The 22,348-nt window shown below is 41.0% G+C and overlaps 1 long non-coding RNA gene across 3 annotated transcripts; it reads right to left on the bottom strand.

Moving 5' to 3' along the window:
* Window positions 1–13,413: 13,413 nt before the first annotated feature.
* Window positions 13,414–21,317, bottom strand: LOC129087391 (uncharacterized). 3 transcript variants are annotated; one of them, XR_008530897.1, is made up of 4 exons: window positions 19,453–21,317; window positions 19,054–19,183; window positions 17,682–18,330; window positions 13,414–16,084 (listed from the first exon to the last, which is right to left on the bottom strand). It is a non-coding gene; the product is annotated as an uncharacterized LOC129087391 (long non-coding RNA). The 3 variants fall into 3 exon arrangements; XR_008530898.1 differs by having other exon boundaries at window positions 13,414–16,041; XR_008530896.1 differs by having other exon boundaries at window positions 13,414–18,330; window positions 19,453–21,316.
* Window positions 21,318–22,348: the final 1,031 nt, after the last annotated feature.

Genomic DNA, 22,348 nt, shown 5'->3' with positions numbered 1-22,348 from the left:
AGGGTATTTGAGTGAAACATACTACCAGGGCAAGATTCCTGGGCATGAGATTGTGCAGTCACAGAAGGGCCCCTACTGAGAAGTGCCACATGGCTAGGAGATGTGTTGTTATCTTGAAATTCCTAATAATTTTTGAACAAGGCCCCTGCATTTTCATTTTGCTCTGTACCCTACAAATTATGTAGTTGCTTCTCTAATATCACACATTGACTGTTCTTAGTAGAAATTCACACATCAAGTTTCCAAATTTCTTACAGTCCTTTATCTTGTATGAGCCTTGATATATCTTGAGTGACTTCCTCCAAATCAAATTGTCCAAGGCAGGGGAAGGAGAAGGTGGACATTATAGGATTAGAAAAAGGAGAAGGCTGAGCAGGTATCTCAGTTGTTGGAGTATTGTCCCATACACCATACAGGTTGAGGGTTTGATTCCAGGTCAGCACACATACATAGGTTGTGGGTTCAATTCCAAGTGAGGATGTGTATGAAAGGCAACTGAGCAGTGTTTCTCACATTGATGTTTCTCTCTCCCTTCCTCTCTCCCTAAAAGCAATAAACAGATCATTGGGTGAGGATTTAAAAAAAAAAAGAGAAACAAAGAAAAAAAAGGAAATGGAGCCAGAGCTGGAGAGGGTGTATTGGGGTACTCTCCATATAGACCTGGTATCCACAGATGTGTAAACAGAAGTGATTTCTTGTAAGGCCCATGAGTGAGGCACATGGAAGCTAGTCTTCAAGTTTTCTTAGTGGAATAAAGACCAGGGAATGAGAGAAGCAAGGAAGGACAGGAACAAGCAGGTTCTGCCTCTTCTTCTTAGGCTGCTAGGTCCAAGGACAAGTACATAAAGTGAAGCCAAGAGTATCCAATTATCATAAAACTGGTCCACATAGGCAAGGCCAGGCTCTAGGGGACAAAATGCTATTAGAACAGAACTCTTTTCCTTAAAAGAGGAAACTGGGAGAGGTATCCAGGCAAAGAGCCATAAGCACTGCCTGAGACCTTGTTCCCTTTTTGGGTGCCCCAGGCACAAAGAAACAGCAATCCATTTGGCGAAGTGCTAAGAACAACTTGGTATCAATTTGCTTTAAGGCCAAAGCCAAAGATGTCTGCTATTATAGACCTGAGGTTTCTTCAAACTTTTCCACATTCACTTTTGACTACCGCAAATTTACCCATTGTTAGAGATAGTGAAATATCTCTAAGTGGTGGTGGGGACTTGTTTTGGGCCAGAAAGTGATGGAAAGAGGCCTTGTAACTACTCGATTCCTCTACATGATCCTTGAGGAAGTCTGAACCTCTTCTGCCACAGTCTGCCTTTCATGGAGACCCCAGGTAGGCCCTGCCTCTGGAGCTGGCTTCCTGGGCTCTGATCTCCTACTTGCTTTATCATATACTCTCCATAATTTGTGCTAGAACGTCAATGATTACATTGGAAAATTAATATTGTAAAATACACACAGAATACACTTTAGTATAATTGTGCTGGTCAGAAGAGAACCAGAGGATTTATTTTTAAGTGTTAATTCAGTGCACTACAATGTGTTCTGAAGATGGGATATAAGTTGAATGCCATTTTGAGGACTGTTGTTGTTGTCTTTTGAGCATGTCAGCAAATCTTTTGATCAGAGTGAAGTCTGGGCTTGTTGGTCTTCCTGCCCACCCCCACACCCCACCCTATGTACACCCTAACACCAAAAGCTCTGAAGCCCTGATCTGTGTATGTTTTCTCGAGTCCTGAACCACATAAAGCAGCATCTGCACTTGAATACTTTTTCTGGGCAAACTTTCTTATACCCAGCTTTAAACAGTCCCAAGGGTCTTCTGAATTGAGAAATCAGAACTCCTGTCTAAAAAGGACTGTCATTGAGTCTTGCAAATGTGACTGGATGTTTCTGTTCTGCTGCTGTTGCCTCAGAAGAATGGCCAGGATGAATCCAGGGTTCCTAAGGCCCTCAGTACTTGCCTCTTCAGTCCATTTCCCTGACCTAAAGACTAGGTCTGATTTCACCTACCCTCCCCAAGCCCTGAAGGCCGTGCAGTTCAGGATGGCAACCTGGGATAAGTCCCTAAGATCCTCTGGGATATTCAGAATTATATGAACCGAAAAAAAATGTTTTGTTCTTGTTGGTGTGAAGGACCAGGATTCTTAACTTTGTGACTTAAACTTGTACTTCTCAAAACAAGGTGCAGTTGGATGTGCTGGGCCTCAATCTCCCATGCAGTGAAGTGGTGAGCCTCACATCCATCTGGAGCATGCCCAGGCTCCCAGACTGGCTCCTTACTCTGATATAGGTGAGAAAGAATATATTTCCATAAATGGGAATTGGACCTTCTTAACCTAGGCCTCTTCTTACATTTGTTAACAGGCTAACTGGCACAGGTAGCATCTAAGCACCTACACCCACAAGAGCCATGGGAATGAGACATGTTCTCTTGCCACCATCACTCCCAACAGTGACAGAGCAAATAAAGAATTGCTCTTCCTTATAAATAAGATTGAATATGATAAAATATATGTGTCATTGACACTGGCAAATTAAGGTTAAAAAGATGGCAAGAGAATGGTTGGCTGGCTGGTTGAACTGAGAAGCTTCCAGGGTACTGTCACCTTAATAACATTACTAACAGCTGCCATTTACTGACGGCTTACTAAGTGCCAGGCATAGTGCTCAGAACTGTGTGTTCATCATCTCTTCAAACCCTTACAATCTTTAAAATAGTAACTGTTAGATACTCCTTTTTTAAAAAAATTAATTAAGAAAAGAGCTCAAAGAAGTTAAGTGCTTGTTTGTGTCCTCAGTTTTGCCAATGCAGAAGTTTCTGTGGCTCAGTCTACTGGAGTTAACATGTTCTAAGTTTCTGCCTGTTACAACACAATGTCATATTTCACTTTATGTCAGGTGCTGGTAATAAGTTGAAATGGAGTGGTTTAATCAGGACTTTCCGCTTCATGAAGACAATCAAACTGAATAGGCAAAAATTGGATTTATTGTCTTGTAAAAAATGTCCAGGGTTAGTTTAGCTTCAGGCATGGCTGGATCCAGGGGACAGTAATGTTTTAAGGATTCTCTTTTATTGTGCTTGCAAAGGTTCCATTCTCAGATAGGCAATCTGTGGTGGCAAGATGGTTGCCAGCAGTGCAAGGGTTATAACCTTACAGTTCTAAAGTCAGTGGATCAAAAACAAAAGGAAATGCCTGTTTTTTAGTTATTTAAAACTCTCTGCCATCCCACCTCCCAAAAGTAACTATTTGTGTAAGAGTGGTTGGGCTTAGATCATACAAGGCCTGTACAGAATGTATCTAGCCATGTAATATGAAAAAGACATTGATTGAAGAAGATACAAGATACAAGAAGCATTGTACATAGGACAATGACGCCTCAGTCCCCTTCAAAGTAGGCACCTTCGGACCTCACACAGTTCGGCCAATTGTCATCAGCTGCCCCGTTGTATTTTCCTGAATCTAATTGATGGTCTGAAATCTCTTCCCTTTCAAAGGTGATTTTAGTTTTGGGAAAAACCAGGAGTTGCAGGTGCCAAATCTGGGCTGTAGGGGTGCTGAGTCACCTGGGTGATTTGATGTTTCGCCAAAACACTCTGCGTGAGACATAATGCCTGAGTGGGTGCGTTGTTGTGATGAAGATGCCAATCACCAGTTGCCCACAGCTGTGGTCTTCTAAATCATCCAAATATTTCCACAGAGGAATGTTCAAGCCTAATACAAAATTTATGCAGATTCATTGCTGTACTGTCATTTTGAATGTGACAGCCACACAGTACACATGCTCACCCTACAGGCATCTACTGACCACACTGATTAGTACAGTGAAGTCTTCATTGTTCATACATGCACATTCCAGTCCACTCTCCTTCACTGCCAGGTTACTTTGATGTCATGCAAACCGTTCTTGTTATATTAACAATGGCTGTACTTTTTCCTGACAGAACTTGTATACTCATTCCTTATCCAGTTACCCTGATCCAGGGCTTGCAGGGCTCTGGTAAGTCTGTCTAGGTTATGTAATATCCTGGAGCCAGGGATAGTTAGCTTATGGACACAAAGTAGAGGAGGGTTGGAAACCCAGAGAGCAATTGATGTGCAGTTATCAAACAAAGTGGGGATGGATATTGGGAGGACAAAAGCAACAGATTTCTATAGGAGTGGGGGTTTTAGGAGAATAAACGAGGGGCTCCTATCTAATAAAGCTGGGAGATATATGACTGGCTCATGACCCAAACAGTCATCTACCCAGGGCACTTCCCTCTTGTCAGTGAGTCTAGCTAGGGCTAGGTTGCTTTAGTAGAATAAAATTAGAACAAATGGAATTAGATGTTCCTCAGAAACATTTCCATCAAACTATTTGTGGACAAATTAAGTTCACTTGTGAGGGAGAAAAAAACCATATATGAACTATGTAAAGGGGATATATGTTTATTTTGTAAAAGAAGTCCAGAGGTGATTCTTTCAGGCCTATATGGTTGGCTCCGTATTCATTATGAACCTAAGCTCCTTCTCACTGTTGCTCCACCACCATTTACACAAAGTTCTTCTTTCATGGTCCAAGTGACCATGCTCAAGTTCTAGCCACCAAGACCACGTTTTAGCCAGCAGAATGGAAGGAGATAGGCACACACTCTTTTAAGGACAAGTCCCAGAAGTTTCTCATGCTGCACTGGCTAAAATTTAGTTTATTTGCAATGGAGGTTGGAAAATGTGGTATTTATTTTGGGAAGAAGAGATACAAGGAGACAACCAATCTTTGTCACAATGGACAACCCTTTCTTGGCTTTAGAGAGTAACCTATGTAAAGGTTAAGGACCAGCCATCTGGAAATCAATCACCTTCAAAAGACAACCCTAAATATGTAAGACATTACTGTTAGTTTTTGTTGCCCTATTCATTCTCCTATTAGCATATTCTAATTAAAAAACATCCAGTTGTAATTTAATTGCCTCTTTAACATTTTATAAATGAGTAAGATTTCTCTTAAAAAGAAGGGCATGTGCTTCCCACAAGTAGTGAATCAATGCCAATATGCATAAAGTACTAAGATTCTCCAAATTCAATTTAAATGATAATAGCCTCCTGTATGTCCTTCCAGCTTTCATGAGCATTCATTATGACACATTTGTAAGTTTTGTTTTCACAAAAAAATGGGTTCTCATGAGATGCACTGGTTACTTTGTAACTTTGGGTTTTTGCTTGACTACCTCATGGACATGCCACAGGTTAAGAGTTAGAGGCCTGACTCTTTTTAACAACTGTACAATACTTCAGAGTGTAGCTGTTCTGTAACTCAATTCAAATATTCCCTTTTGATGGACAGTCACTTCCATTTTTCTGCTACTACAGGCAATGCTGCAGCAAACTTCTTGTACTGATGTCCTTATATCTCAGTGCTTTTAGTTGTTCTAGAGTCTTTGATGTAGACTGCTGAGTTAAAAGGTGCATTTAAAAAATTTAATCGATATGGCCAGATTACCTTCTAAAAAGATGAGAACAATACATACTATCACCAACAATGTACAAAAGCCTTCACTTACCCTAATTCTTGTCAGCACTGGAGATCATTGCTTTTTTAAATTTTGCCACCTGATAGGTGACTAATGGTAATTTGCTGCTTTGATTTATATCTCACTCACCATGTATACACTTGATCATCTTTCATATGCTTATTGAAATGCAGAACAGCATAAAGGTTCAAAGCAGACTGGAGTCAGACCACTTGAGTTTGAGTCATAGCTCAAGATGTGTGACTATTATATGGCTTGGGCAAGTTACTTTATTTTTCTGAGCCTGTTTCTTTAGCTGTACAACAGGGATATTACATTTATCATAGGGTAAGTTGTGAAGATTAAATGAAATAATACTTATAAAATGCCTGAAACAATGTGTAGCACGTAGTGAACATGTAAATGATTAGTGGCTATTACTGTTGACCTTTTAGATTTCTTTAGAGTTTCCTATTGGGTGTTCTCTATTAGGGTGATGGTTTTGTAGTGATTAGTTTGTAGGAACTCTTGTACATTAGGGACATTAATCTTCAACCTGTCACTTATGTCAGAAATAATTTCCCAGTCTATGTTTCTTTTATAGAACCAAGACTTCTGTTTTCCCCCAAATTTCCATTTAATAATCAAATATGTCTATAATTTCCTTTAGGGCTCATAGGTTTCCTATTTTGCTTATGATCTCCCATCACTATTATAAAAACAGTCTCCCAAAAATTCTTCCAATATTTCAATATTTAAAGTTGTAGTCCTTCTGATGTGTATGTGTGTATACATTGTGAGGTAGAGATTTTGGTTGCTCTCTGGCACCTTACTATAGCTTTATTTATATAGTAGTTGTGTCAGATTTTAGAAACTTCACGGAAAGAGAAATTTGGAAGAAAATAAATTACAGTATTCATAGTGATAGGTAGTAGTTGGGTAGTTCTGAACATCAATTCGTTTTTTAATCTATTGATTTTAGAGAGAAGAGGAGAGAGAAAAACATCAATTTGTTGTTCCACTTATTTATGCATTCACTGTTTGCTTTGTATGTCCCCTGATTGGGGATTAAACCTACAACCTTGGTGTATCACAACAATGCTCTAACCAACTGAGCTACCTGGCCAGGCCCGGGGTTTCAAGTTATGTATTTTAATATAATTTGATTATGCTATTACAGTTGTGCCAATTTCTCCCCCTTTACCCTCTTCCACCCAGTACCCCCATAACCTCCAGCAATTACCCACTTATTTCATGTCCATGGGTCATGCATATAAGTTCTTTGGCTACTCCATTTCCTATGCTGTTCTTAATATCCTCCAGCTTATCCTGTACCTACAAATTTGTGCTTCTTAATCCCTGTACTTTTTCTCCCATTTCCCCATCCCCCTCCCAACTGGTAATCATCCAAATGATCTCCATGTGCATGATTCTGTTTCTGTTCTGATCATTTCCTTAGGGTTTTTTTTTTTTTTTAGATTCAACTGTTGATAGTTGTGAATTTATTGCCATTTTATTGTTCATAGTTTTGATCTTTTTCTTAAATAAGTCTCTTTAACATTTCATATAATTATGACTCAGAAATGACAAAATTTTAGCTTTACCTTGTCTGGGAAGCACTTTATTTGTCCTTCGATTCTAAATGAAAGCTTTGCTGGATAGAGTAATCTTGGTTGTAGGTTTTTGCTTTTCAATAACTTTGAATACTTCTTGCCAGTCCCATCTAGCCTGCAAAGTTTCTTTTGAGAAATCAGCTGATAGGCTTATGGGAACTCCTTTGTAGGTAACTCTCTGCTTTTCTCTTGTTTTTTAAAGATTCTCTCTTTATCTTTAACCTTTGGCATTTTAATTATGATGTGTCCTGGTGTGTTATTCTTTGCATCCATCTTGTTTGGGACTCTGTGCTTCCTGGACTTGTATGTCTATTTCCTTCACCAAATTAGGGAAGTTTTCTTTCATTATTTTCTCAAGAAAGTCGTCAAATTCTTTTTCTTCCTCTTCTCCTTCTGGCATTCCTATGATTCAGATGTTGGTATGTTTGAAGTTGTCCCAGGGGCTCCTTACCCTATCCCCATATATTTTTTTCTTCTTGCTGTTTTTTTTAAAGATTTTTTAATTTATGTATTTATACAGACAGGGGAAGGGAGGGAGGGAGAGAAACATCAATGTGTGGTTGCCTCTCACGAGCCCCCTACTGGGGACCTGGCCCGCAACCCAGGCATGTGCCCTGATTGGGAATTGAACTGGCGACCCTTTGGTTCACAGACTAGCACTCAATCCACTGAGCCACATCAGCCAGGGCTCTTCTCGCTGTTCTGATTTTTTTTCTTCTTCCTTGTGTTTCAAATCATTGACTTGATTCTTGGCTTCATCCACTCCACTGTTGATTCCCTGTGAATTTTTATTTCACTTAGTATAACTTTCAATCCTGCCTGGGTCTTTTTTATTCTGTTGAAGTACTCAGTGAGTTCCTTGAGCATCCTAATAACCAGTGTTTTGAACTGTGCATCTGATAGATGCCTATCTCCATTTCATTTATTTTTTTTAATGGAGTTTTGTTCTTTCATTCTGGCCATGTATCTTTGTCTCAGTTTGGCAGACTTCCCGTATTTATGTGTATTAGGTAGAGCTGCTTTGACTTTTAGTAGAGCAGCCTAATGTGGAATAGCGTACCATAAATTGGATGGGGTGGAGCCTCAGGTAATTGTCTGGGTGAGGCAACCCATTTGAACAAGATTGATGGAGTCTCTGATACAGTTTTGCCACTCTGTGGCTCTGTGTGGGGGAAGGCTCAGAGAAGGGACAATGGCTGCTACCTGGACTCTGAAGTTTTGTCCAGGAGGAAGCTGTCCCCTGGCATTCGCCCTGATGTTAGACACTTCACTTTCTCCCCGTATGTCACTGGTTCCCTTCAAGTTGCTCCCCGAGGGGTGCTGGAGCTCAGAGGGAGTGAGTCTACCTAAGCCCTAAGTGTGTTGCAGACTCTCTGAGAGGACAAGCTGAGAATTTCACAGTTACTTCCACTGCCCCAACCCCCACTGGTTCTTACAGCCAAAAGTTATGGGAACTTATCTTCCTGGCACTGGAACCTTGGGCTGGGTGGTCTGGGATTTCTCACTCACAAGATATCCCTCCCAAATTTTATCCACATGTCAGTGCTGGACTGTCCATTGCACATCTCTGTCCCTCATACTTGTCTAAATGAAGGTGACTTAATTCCTTGGTTGTTGGACTTCTGTACAGCTCGACTTTCTGACAATCCTGGATGACAGTTGTTCTGTAGTTTTTGCTGTGGTTGTGCAAGATGAGTTGTGTTTACTTATGCCTCCACCTTGTGGTTTTGGGTTTCGATCTTTTTAAATGAAAATTTCTTTTTAAAAATGTGGAATTTTTTTTTCAAGTAAATTATTACAGAAAACACCAATATACAAAGCCAAGTTGTTATGTTTGAAGTGGTGAAAGATGGGGCTGGAGAAGGAAAATAAGGAAGAATCTTGTAAACGATGATTTCTGAATAAAAGTTTGTATTATATTCTGAAATAATTGGGGAACTACTACAAGATTTTAGGCAGGTGAGTGACCCAACTAGATCTGTGTATCAAAGACTAACTACTCCAAGGTTCTCTGCAAAGAATAGTAGGACAATGGTAGAGGCAGTGAAACCAATAGAAGGGCATCACAGTAGCCTTAGCAAGATACCGTTGTCTTGGACAAGGGTGATAAAAGTGAAGATGGTTTTGAGGTGTATCTTCATGATACACCAAGAATATTGAATGATTAATAGGAATGCCTGGGGTGAAAGAAAAGGAGCATCAAGAACAATGGCCATGCTCTAGTTTAAGAAACAGGGTCAAAGGTTTTGCCATTTGTCAGGAAAAGGGTACACTAGAAGAGCAGATTTTGAGGGGAAAACGATGGGGGTTAGTGTGAGGCATCTGTGTGTTATCAAGCAGAGGGATATACAGATAACAGGTGGGCATTCAGATCTGGAGCTCAGGAAATACATCTTATGGTAAGAATCTGTAAGTTTACATAAAATTGGAAACCAAAGCCATGAGAATGAGATTTTTGAGTCTATGGGGCAAGAACACCTAAGACATAGGAGGAACACTGAGCCAGTTGGCATTCTCCAGCTGTAAGCAACAAAAATGAACCTTGGCTACAGCATCTTTTTATATGGTTGTATGGGGACACCTTGTGTAGCCATATCTAGCAGCCTACCCAGCCAATGTAATTAACTGGAAGGACATGAGGCAGTTCATAAAAACTAGAGCAGCTTAACCAGGAACCTGGGCAACGGATGAAATCTTAGTAACAGGAACTCATATGCCTCTTACATATCATCTTCTGGTATCACAGGAGAGGGGTATCTTCTCAAAGAAAGGTGAGGAGTTATTCTCACAGGCAGAAGGAAAAGACACTGGGTAGGTAAATGCAGCTACCCATTAGGTTCTATCCTTTGGCTGCCCAGAACATGGATTCTTCATCATGAACAATTTTGTAAATGCTTCCATTCAACATAGTGTATAAAATAGATTCATCTTCTCCCCGAGGGAGATATCTAATTTCCAGTTATCACAGTGTCAAGTCTAAGATTTCTGGGCGATAGTCATTCTCCCCTAGTTCTTAACCACATCTTGATAATTTACAATGTATGGATTTAGGATATATTTAACCTTCACCAGCACACCCATATACATTAGTGAGGGGGATACTGCCAGCAGAAACTCAGTTCAAATGGAGGGGAAATCTGATCAGACTAACTTGGATCATGCTTGCACTTCAGCTAGGTTTTAGGGGCAAAGTACTGAAAAGGCAAAAGAGGAGAGGTGGATGAAGACAAGGCAAATTCAGAGCTATTGGGTAAAGGCTATGGAACTTACTTCTGCAATATGTCACAAGACTGTAGTTGGTATTTATCTTCTCTGTAAACTCCATGTTTTTCTTTCATCCCTGAGATATGCAAGGACTGGTATTTTCCAAGTCTTTTGAATCCTCCCAGATACCAGAACTCTGCTAGCCTCTTTTCTGATTAACACCGCTGGAAATTCAATCAGCACTGTGATTTTGCAATTTGTGGAATCAAACTCTGAGTTGTAGTTTTGGAATTAAGCACAGAGATTCATTCATCCTGGACATAGAAAGGAGCTGGCTTTTTTTATTCCATGCCTGCAGGTAAGTTTCTGGGTTAGAGCTTGCTGTCTTTAAATTGTCCAGTGCAATCCAAGTAAATAACCATCCTAACTCAAAGGTCTTGGCTTTTATTATTCACTTCCAATAGTCCTATTGTCAACAGCTACCTAGTTACCTAAATTTTGCCTGCAATAGGCACATGATTCCAGATGACAAGGGGAAGTCTCTTTACTTGCTCTATTGCCACTATATATTGCTCAACTGCCACTGCCACTCCCCTCGCCCCCACCCCGGAACATAGAGCTAGAGTTACTGCCTTTAATTCAGTCTCAGTACAATAATCCATTCCAGATCCTCCATGTTCCTGAGGGTCTGAAGCCAACTACTTAATTGTTATTAATTTCAATAATCAGTCATTTGGTTGCAAGCAACAGAAATCCTCTTTGGCTTCCAAAAAAAAAGGGAAACATAAGGAGGATATATGGCAGTCTACACAAAGGCAAATCTGGGTAACAGGCAATAGGAATCAGGGCACCTGTGGGAATGTCCTTACACGAACTCTTATACTTTCTAGCAGAATGACTCAGGTTCTACATTTTTGTCTGTCACCTCTCTTAAGACTCAAAGTCCTGGTGGGGGAAGGGAATTTTGATTGGACAAACTCAGAGCACACACCAAACATCAGCTAGGTGGTCAGAATACTCTAATTTAGTTTCACTAACACCGCAGAATTGGAAGGAGTAGTGGTCCAAAGGCAAAATGGGGATCCATCAATAAAGGAAAAGGAAAATAATTTGGGGGAGACAAAAATAAAGGATCATCTACTACACCAATATTTAAATGATGGGAAGAAAATGGGAAGAGCTTTTGCACCTAAAGGACGTCAAGACGCTGGTGGGAGTTGTCTGTGCTGCTGAAAGTTCAAATACAATGTATATGCAATGAACTTAGTAATAAAAAAGTTATTATTGACCTTGATTGCAGTGAGAGTTCAGAATACTCAGATTTCAAAGAAAATGCGACTTTCCTTTCTGCCTAGTGTGAAAACTGCAAGAGGTCTTAATAAATTAACATCCATTGAGAACTAAAACAATCTTTTGGTGACTGAAACTATAAAAATCTGGTATTTTGAATACACTTGAACATTAAAGAGAGGTGCTTGAAAAATTAAGGAACAATTACTGAGCTCAGGGTTTCTCAAACAAGGTGCAGAAATGTCAGTTTGAGTAATGAATGATGAATATGTTTATCAAAATATTCACTAAGATAAAGGTGGGTATTTAAAATTATTTGATGAAACAGGCTCACTGTTCAGTAACTTGCCAAGGTCCAACAGTAAGCACTAAAATTAATTTTAAGAATCCTTTACTTTTAAATAGTTTGAGTAATGTAAGTTGTGAAAAATATTCAAATACAGAAATGTATCTAGTTCAAAGTCTCACATAATCTATGTTGCCCAAAGAACACCACTAGAAGGCTTTCTACATAATTATAAACAAATTTAAAATGAGTTCATACTATACTTTTTTTAAAATCACATGTTTCACTTTATATAACATGGCTATTTTCCCATGTCCATACGTAATGAGTATACTCATTTTCAAAGACATGAGATTTCTTAATATTTTCACTGTGACCATGACCTATGGTTTAATAAATACTTGGACCTGTCAAATTTCAATATTGGTAGATAGTATATTAAGACTCAATTTCAAGCAATAGAGACCCAACTCAAAGTAACTTAAACAAAAGAGTATTTATTGGTTCACAAAACTGAAAAAATCCAGAGGATATACTAGCTTCAGGCACGGGTGGATCAGGAGCACAAACATTGTCATCAGGACGCAAGTCTCCATCATTTGGCTCCACTTTCCTCTGCACTGGCTTCATTTTCTGACTGGCTCATTTGATATGGTGGACCCTGTTGGTTTGAGCTCTTTCATCCTACAAAGCTAAGCAACCTCAGTAAATCAAGTTTCTGAGCTTTTCCTCTTCCACAGTTCAGTAAAACTCCTAGGGTCGAGTATCACTGGATCATCTTGAATCACATGACCATTCCTGAGTCAATCACTATGGCAAAGGAGATGATTGCTGATTGATCAGGTCTGAATTACATGTCCAACATGAAACCTAAGGTTAAGTCAGACTGTCTGAACTACGCGGACTGAAAATAGATATGGTTCCAAGAAACATCAGGGAGCTGTTACAAAGAGAAGGAATGAACTGCTGGTCAATTAAAAATAGTATCAGTGATAAGACCAGATATTGAAAAAGTTTAATCTTTGCTCATAAAGTTGAATGGTGACATCTGGCATTGTTACTTTCTTGATAATAAAAGTATTCTGAAAGAAAATCATCATGAGGATTATGTCCTGTACTCAGGAAGTTTATAATCCATTGGAATGATCATGTCCAGTAACATACTCTGGATTATTCAATGGAGTTTCAATATAAGTAACATGAGTCTGAGAGCCCAACTATCTAGTTGACATAATGCAAGACAACTGACCTCCCAATGGCAAATAGTTATATGAGGCTATTCAAGTCAGTGGTAAGTTTTAAGTTTGTGGAAAACTTTTATTTTGTTCAAGTTTTTTGCCAAGTTGAACATTTCTCATTTCTGTACTGGTGAATGAGACTCACCTCTGTATTACTGCAGAAGAGAGAAACTGACAGTGCTTTTGACCTGTTATACTCCTTCAAATCTGGTAGAAGGGGTCCCAGGTGCTGAAAGTGATCAAATATATATAGGCTTAGAGAGATGCTTCCTCTGCACTTAAAAAAAAAAAAAAAAAAAAAAAAAAAAAAGAGGCTGCTGCTGATCAGAGTACACAGCACAGTCCTTCCTGTTGAGAACATTAAGTCCTGGTGGGGTGAGGTGCAGGTTACTTCTGTTAAAACATCTTGGTGGAACTGGGTGTAAGATAGGCTGAGATCACTTGTAGTCTTGAGGACAGCAAGTCTGATTGAACAAACATGTCAACAAAGACATGGGCTGAGTCAGATAGACAAGTAGGGTACCTTCAGCAGGGCCAGCCACACCAATAACTAGGATATGATATGGAACACATAGTTTAATACCAAAGCTCTGTAAATTAAGTTTCTACCCTGAGCACTCCAGGGTTAATCCATAGCGTTTACTCTGGATACAATTTTCTGACCTTAAATACCCAGTTAGGTACAGCAGCTTTCCATTTTCCTGCTCATCTGCCCAAGAATTTTCAGCTCAAGAGAAGGCTGTATTCTCAATTCAGACTTGAGGTTGTTTATGTGTCTATGCTACACCTGTGAGTGATAGGGTTCAAAGTTGGCCCTACTTTCTTTGGTAATCAAGTCTCCATCTTGTGTAATTCAGTACATCTCTGGGAATTAAAAACAAGTCAAGGCCTCAAACTGGTTGAATGGTGCTGCTGGACAGACTTAGATGAGATTTGAGGCATGGAGATAATAGGTAAGATCCTAGGTTTGAATTTTAGGCCTTTTGTTTTTTCAACCTTCAATTCTTATACACAATATTCATTAGACTCTTGAAAGATGATCATCTTCACCTTAGGCCCCTCATTTTGACTGAGTTGGACAGGATTAAAGGGAATGAATGGCAGTGTAGATCAATGTCTTTTTCTCTGGAGAAAAAAGAATCTAGCTGATATTTTGAAGGTAGTGAAAAAACTGAGTTTGTAGATAATTTTTTCTTCACAAATAATAGTTGCATATGGAAGCAGGATAGTCATCTTTATTTTTGTTGATGGTGAGCAGCCAAAAGTAACCACTTAGGCCACTTGGACGATCGGCATACCAAGTCATGTAATCAAAATTAATCTAGTGGATAAGAGATATAAAGAAACCATTTCCAACATTTAACCAGTGCATTCATTAAAGTAGTTGAGGACAGCTGGCCCTTAAGTCAACTGTGAAGTAAATGAGATTTTTCTCACGATGTAAATCAAAGTCTAGTTGTTCAACATGATACGGTCTGGAAGTTCATAAACAATCCTTGCTGCAGAAACAGGTTAAATTGTCTCAATGCCTGAGAGCATCTCATGGCAAGGAATAAAGTCAGCCACTCTGAATCAGTGTAAAACAGTATCAAGACAGATAAAATTCCATGAACACATCCACAAGAATAAGGGACTGTGGTCTTGTGACATTAGGAAACAGCAGCAGGAAGCTTGAGTCTACTGACAAAATCAGCTGCAGGCTTTGTAGATTTTTTTCATGTCAGTCCACATTTCCAGGAAAAAAAAAAAAAAAAAAAAGTGTAGATGATAAACCAACTTGAGATTCTCAGCAAGCAAGCTATCACGGCCCAGTCAAAAGGCCTACTTCAAAATATCCCTAATACCTACAGCTGATGGTACCAGACATCATAGGACCCATCTTAAGGAGAAATGCTCATTGGTGTAAGAAAACTTTTCAAATGGTCACATTTTAAATCACATACATGAGAAAAGATGTTTAAAGACTGCCTCTTGTGGATCAGGTCTTACATGTAGTTAGAGCTGGGTATTCATAATTTAGAGACTATGCCAGGCAGATATAGCAATGGAATTTAGTTTTTTTAAAGGTTATTAGCTCATTTATCCTGGAAACAGCAGTTAAAGTGAATAAAAACCAAGCAGCAGTATAACCACTACTGGTTGAGTCATAGCAACTTGTAGTTTGAGAATAAGATGAACATAAAACCAGGTACCCTTTATGTTGCCAGTATTTGAATTCTGCTTCATAGTTAACGGTTATCACTTTCATATGAAGTAGAGTACCACAGCTGATGATGGGAGGTCCAAATGTACAAGTTGGTCTACTATGGCCTCAATGAGGCATCAGCTTCAATACCTGGCAATTCAGGTATTCAAGGAGAATCGAGACTTCAAATTCACATATTTCAAGTACCACTAGAGCATCTGGTGTTTGTGAAAGAAGTTGGGTAACAAGGTCTGTCAGTATAAAGTATGTATGAGTTATTACTCAGTCTATATCCAAAACCAGGAATCACTGGAAGTCCATCGAGGGTAGAGGGCTGTAATTTTAGGTCCGGCTGATACCACTTTTGGCCTATATAACTTCTCGAGGGGGGGACGACAAAGACATAGCCATCTTCTTGTACTTTTTTGAATTTGTCCACAGTAAGTATTCCTAAGAATATTCAGCACCATCTGAACATGGACTGGTTAGGGTAGAGGTACAGATCAGAATACCATTCAGGTCAAACATATTGTCATCTAGGGCAGTGTTTTTCAAAATGTGTTCTGAAGAATTTTAAGTGTTGTAAAGTCTCCTTAGGTGTCACCATGGTGGCAAAGGAAGATGCTTGTGGCAGGTTTCAGGCCCCCCATTCCTGCTTCATCCAGAGCAGCTTCACTTTTACTTTAGGCTTCACCACAGTTTTCATTCAAAGGACGTCATGGCCACAAAGCCTTTGGAAAACCAATGATCTAAGATTAAGTTGTTCACAAAATGCTGAAATACAAAAAATGTCACAAACCAGAAACTGTGAGCAAAGCCTTTGGCAGGCCAAGGTGTTTCCTAGTCATTCTTCCCCAAAGGTGGGCTACATTTATAGAATTAAGAAATTAACATTCAAATCTGCTATAAATTCTCATTGCCTGAAATTCGGTTTGTGACTATCAGAGAACAAGGCTATTGGTTTTAAGTGACAACAGCACTGGGGTATTTGCAGTCAACATACAGTTACAAAATGCATTCATTTCTTTGTAAATATTATTCCAAGAATTCCATGTCTGGAAGACTTCTCTTCAAGCACTGATAGATCTCAGTGGGCCTCAACTCAGAAACTCTAAGAAAATATTTCCTGCTCACTCCTCTTCCATTTTCCCCCTTCCTCTTCCCTTCCCAATCTTCTCACCCACCTGAGATGCAATGCCCTTGAATTACGTTTACAGCACAACTCTAGGGACAGAAAGTACATGGCTAAATGACAGAATCCATCCAAATTCAGATAAATTAACTTTTCTCCTCTCCCCGCCCACGTTTCCAGAAGTCTTCTAGAGGTTCCCTTGACAGAAAAATCAAGGTAATGGTCAAAATAAAGGACTCTCAGATGATAAAGACATACTAATTCAAAGCAGTTATTGATAAGAGGGGAGAGGTTTCAAAGATGCAATTTATTCCTGGGTTTCCAGGGCAATCTGCTGGCATTCAGGAAGCACTGGCTATGCCACATTAAGGCAGTTGCCTCATTCCATTAAAATGATGCAAAAATACCATCCTGTGCTTGTCTTAAACATACTAGGCCAAACAGCTAAATGAGTTTTTTGCTGCAAGCCCTCTGAGATCCTCTAACATACTATACCACATAATCAATCAGGGAGGGGACAATTTACAGTATTTTTACCACCTTACTGGACTACAGAATCTCTGTATGACATATATGTATATGTCACACATGTAAATATGCACACATAAACCTCATTGCTTTACATGGATGGCTCATTTTGTGTAAATATGTGTTTGGGGGTTAAGAACCATAGCTAAGATCTTGCGTGTCCTAGAGTATGGGACTTAAAAGCAAACAAACAAACAAGGATCTCTAGTCAGTTAGCCTATCTTTGGGAAGACCATTAAAATGGACAAAGATCTCTAGCTTTGTGTTTCATGTTGTATAGTGTTGTCAGATAAAAATGTGTCTTGTTGACTGGACAATCTACCACCATAGAAGATAGTCTGCTCCTAAACCTTAGGGGTGTTTCCGTAGCATTCTGGTCTAGGTACAGTTTATGACATCCTGGTTGAGGGCACCAGATAAGGAAGTTGGAACACTTTCCTGGGGTTCCCCACCTGCAGTCATCTTAACATTGTGGGTAAAGTAGAGGCTAAATTAATTCCAAGGAGAGAACTGGACTGGGAGTCAGAAGGCTTGGCTTGTACCACTTGGTAGCAGTGTCACTTTGGACAATCTTTCAAATCCCATTTCCTCATTTGCAAAAAGGGATTATAATTTATTGTGTGATTTTGATAATTGATATTAATACATGTGAAAGTGCTTGGAAACTGTAAAGTGCGATATAAACATAAGGGATTACCATATAGGGTCTACCTGGATATCTCAAGAGGCCTTTTCTGGAATCTGATTGAAGCCTTGTGAGATGCTGTTAGGTAAAGGATTCCTTTGTAAAATTTCTTACATTTGCATGAAAAGTTCTGGTTCCTGAGTAATCCCAAAGAAGATGCTATGAGGCCTTCACTGTGCCTTTGTTTTAATTCCAGTAAGTCAGAATATCTATTTTCTCATTCAGTAGGATACTATAGATTTGAAGTGGAAAAAGAATAGTGTCCAGTGACATGGATGGGATTCTTGACACTTCATAAACTTCAAACATTTGAGATTGTGGGATGTGGTCCAATGTTGCTCTCAAGAAGATGTTGCCATTCTTCAGTGTTGATAACTAAAAATCCCCTGGTCCAAATTTATTATGTGTCTCTGAAGGTTTGAACTGAAGAAACAAAATACACACTTAAGGGCCTTTGTTGTGATTAAACAGCTTCAGCTATGTGGTTTCAGGAGTTTGACTTCACATAAAGGGTGATGCTCAATCTGGGTAGAATAGGACAGGAGTGGAGGTGAAGGCCACATGATGATGGCTGATTGCTCCTGGGGTCACAGTGGTCCACTGGAAAGGTGTCTTCTTCAGTAGTAAGGTGACCGGAATCACCATGGGTAAAAATCCAGGTACCAAATCTGTAGGCTGATGAAACAGCACAAGGAAGATGGTGAGAAGGTTCAGGGACAAAACAGGTAACAAAGGCATGGAATTACCTACGTAGCACTCTAACACTGGGGTGGGCCTATCCGCACATTAGCTGCGTGAGGGGTATTAATTATTGATAAACCTTACTGAAGAGCTGACAGATGATAAAGGGGGGGGGGAAAGCCTTACAATCACTGATGATAAGAACATAGAGTTCTCTGGGAAAGACCATTTTCTGACTCTTGAGAATAAACTGTCTCTGGAACTGCCCTAAATTTCATACTTTTAGGGGAGTAACTTGACTGTATCCAGGCTGCTGGGCAGTGGTTGGTGGGGAAGGGCTCTACCAGAGGCACAAGAACCGAATTTAAGTTTACATAACACCACGGCAAAGGAGATACTGCCCTTCTTCCTTCTCTAATGCCTTTCTTAAATTGTTTTATGAAAGAAAGCTGTCCTTAACGTTCATTTTAACAAGATTACATCTTGAATGGGGGAGAATAGAGTACCTTGGGAATAAGTTCTAGTCTGTGCACCGTTCTGTAATAACCTACGCAACTTTTTAGTTTCTCTTTCTTTCAGGGCTCCTGAAATCTTCTTTAAATTCAGTTAAAAAATAAAAACATAAAACAAAGGAAGAAGCATGGTGCATAACTAGTGGTTTTTTTTTCCTAATCAAGAGTAACCAGGTTATCACACAATAATTAAGCAAGCACTTACTGAATGTTTATTCTGAGATAGCCTGCTCTCTACATTCCTCCTTTCTATTAAAAGCTTCATCGTATGTGGTAGTATGTGTGGGCAAAGATTCGTTAAGATAAGATCCCTTTTTCCCCAAGGGGTTTGCTATCTGCAAGAGACAAAGAAAAAAAAGCATGCAAATGACTACTTTACAGGGTTCATATACAAAGATAAAAAATATATAACAAAATTTTTATAAGCGTATTTCTGGCTAAAGTTAAGAGGCACATGGAGAAGAGAGCATCTGAGGTGTATATTGAGAAAATGGCAGTTTTGTCAGGTAAAGAACCAGATGATGACATTTCAGGGTAGAGAAGAGAGTATGAACCAAAGTGCAGAGATGGTAAAGAATGATTCATTTTGGAAAATTGCAAGTACCGTAGTTCACTTAGGATGCAGTGTCACCAGTTTGCAACTGAGGGTCTGGCAGAAACTCAGGACTTTGAATTCCCCATAAGAGCGCTGGTGGCATTGCTTGCTTAGTCAGTCTCTCTTCTGAAAGTGAGGTCAATAGTCCCACAATTCAAAAGTAAGGACATCCAACTCCAGAGTTCTTGTCACATCTTCATAAGCTCCTGCAGGTCCCCGGTCTTGCAAATCTGGAGTCCATGCCGTGGCTACACTGAAAGACATCTGCTCCAGCTAATGCAGAACACTGTAGTGAAACACTTTCAACCTCCTATCCTGGACATCTCACATTTCATCACAGAATCTCAAGCTTTGAGTTCCAGTTGTTTTTTTTTTCCCCCTTCTGCCAAGAAAAGCATCTTATCACCACAGTCTTATGATTCTTTTGCAGTACATCCAGATTTTATTACAAAAAACCAATACATCTTTCTCCAGAAAAGTTATTTCTCTGGCAGTGAGATCATTTGTCTCTGCCCTTTAGGTAAAGGGTACAGTCAACTGATTTTTTTCCAAATATTAGTATGCAATAGGAGAACCAGGTAACACCTAACCAGACAAAATACATTTAAACTTGTGTGTTCGCTTGCTTAGAGCTGTACCACTCCACAAAACAAAAATGTTTGAAATCCAACTGTTCAAACATTTCTATAGTGTTTGCTGGGCAATAGCCTGGAATTAGATAAAAGCAGCTGACAATTAACAGAGAAGCAAAAACTGGCATTTTGGCCACCTTAGTACATACTTGCAAGCAAATAGAATACAAAGCAGTCCAGGAGAAAGTTAAGCTTTGAAACACTTCCAAATCTACTGATTCTGAGGTTCAGCAGAGGTTCTAACAAAACTTCTCAAAGAATGTTAACCTTCAGTTAATAAAGATAACCCCCAACATCTTCAGGAATTCCATGTCTGGTTCATTCAGTCTGTTTCAGAGAGCCAGCTTGCTAAAAATCCACCTGCACTATTAATTAGCTAGACTTGGCAGCACCATTTAAAAATATGCCTGCTCACTACCAACCACATAGACTAGGGATATAAAATAGGAGCAAGTAACAGATGGCAAACATGGTCGTAGAAAATGGTCAGTGAAAGAGTCAGAAAGGCAGTCAGGCACCGGTATAAGCAGCAACAAACAGTTATTGGGCCAAAGATTAAATATGCTTCTTGATACTAGAGAACATATCCACTCTTGTTTTCCGCTGCTTTATAACGGGTGCCACTGTACCATATGTATTAGCCACACTTCAGGCACCCTATGGGGAAAGAAAAGACTCAGAAAAGAAGCCAAGCAGTGGAGTGTTGTTACCCCGAATACCCATTACGCACAAAAAAGCTCACATATCCCAGGGATTCAAACAGGGGCTTCAAATTGGTTGTGAAGGATCCCAAATGACATGTAGGCCTCAGTTTCCTCCCTATGGCATAAACAAATTGCAGTTAACTCTTCGGGGGTGATTCCGCCCTTTGAAAACTTGTTGGTGATGGGTCCTCATCCCCTTAAAATGCACATTCGCACTAATTTCTGCATACAATTTCAGAGAGTCTGGGGATCTCCAACTCCAATCCAAGGTTCCCAGTTTCAAAATCCATGGATTGGGCAATTGCTGTTTTCTTGCAACTCAAAAAAATTTACAAACAATAATTATCCCTTACGTACACTGACGCTTTATAGTTTATAAAGCGATTTTAATCCCACAAACATCGATAGGCAAAGGAGGAAACTGAGGCGCAGACAGATTACAGAGTGACTTGCCTAAGGTCACTCGGCCAGCTGGTGGCTAGGCCCGGAAGCAAACCCAGTTCTTCCGACTCCGGAGCTTGTCTCCCACCCCCGAGCTGCCGCCAGAGCTCCCGCCTCTCACTAAGGCGGCATGAGGAGGAAAAGGCAAAGTAGAAAGCCCACCACCAACCATCCCCCAGCACCTTCCTGTCCCTCCAACTGGGTCCTTGCAGGCCCCGAAGGGTGGCGCCAGGCCTCCAGGCCCGCCCCGGCCACCCCCGCTTCCCCGGCCGCGCCAAATCCCGCCGCCGCCTCCCCGGGAGCGGGGCGGAGCAGCTGCCCGCCACCGCCGACCACCCGGACGACTCCTCGTCGAATCGCAAACGCATAGGCCGCCGCCCGAGTTCTGCGTACGAGAAGAAAGACGCGGCGCGAGCGCCAACGGCCACCGGGCGCGCGCCGCGGCGGCCGGGCCTGCGCCCCAAGAGCTGGATGCCAGAGCAGGAGAAAGAGCCGCCAACCGATCGCTCGATCGACCGCGCGCCCGCTCCTTCGCCCTACCAGACCGGGGAGGGGGGGAGGGCGCGCCAGGGCTTCTTCGAATTAGGGGCCTGACTCCCCGGCGACGAGACAAGATGGCTCCTCCGGTCCGCTCTGCAGCTACCGTCCCGGCTGCGTCGCTCGGCCCGCCCCCGGTACTGTTTCTTTAAATGGCGGAGAGGGTCAGGAAAGCAGGAAGAGAGGCGCGTTCTCTCACGTGACAGGGGCGGGCCCGGCTAGCGAGATCCGGTCACGTGGACACACGCTGTACACCAATCAGGCGGCGTCGTTTTAGGGCGGGGTGGGAGGAGCTGCGGCTCTATGATTGGCTGAATGCGCCGCGGAGGCCTCGGGGGTTTGGGGCGTCGGGGAGTGTGCGAGGCAGCCCGTTTCGTGTGCGCTAGCGGAGACAAAGCAGGGGCTGAGGTGGCCGCGGAAGGGGCTGCGAAGCAGCCCTAAAAGCCCAATTTCGTGGTGCTGAGTCCTGTCATCATCTCATTCATCGAGGTGCACGGGCGGCTCGTGTCGCGGCGGCGGCGGCGGCAGTGGCGGCGGCGGCGGCGGCGGCAGCACATGGTTCCAAGAGCGCGCTGCGGTTGTAGGGTTCCA

Source organism: Pteronotus mesoamericanus, unplaced genomic scaffold (genome assembly GCF_021234165.1).
Source record: "Pteronotus mesoamericanus isolate MK-2021 breed Mesoamerican mustached bat unplaced genomic scaffold, CSHL_Meso_final scaffold_507, whole genome shotgun sequence".
Taxonomy (NCBI): Eukaryota; Metazoa; Chordata; class Mammalia; order Chiroptera; family Mormoopidae; genus Pteronotus; species Pteronotus mesoamericanus.
Note: the sequence above shows the minus strand (reverse complement) of the source record. Positions and strands in the feature narration are given on the sequence as shown.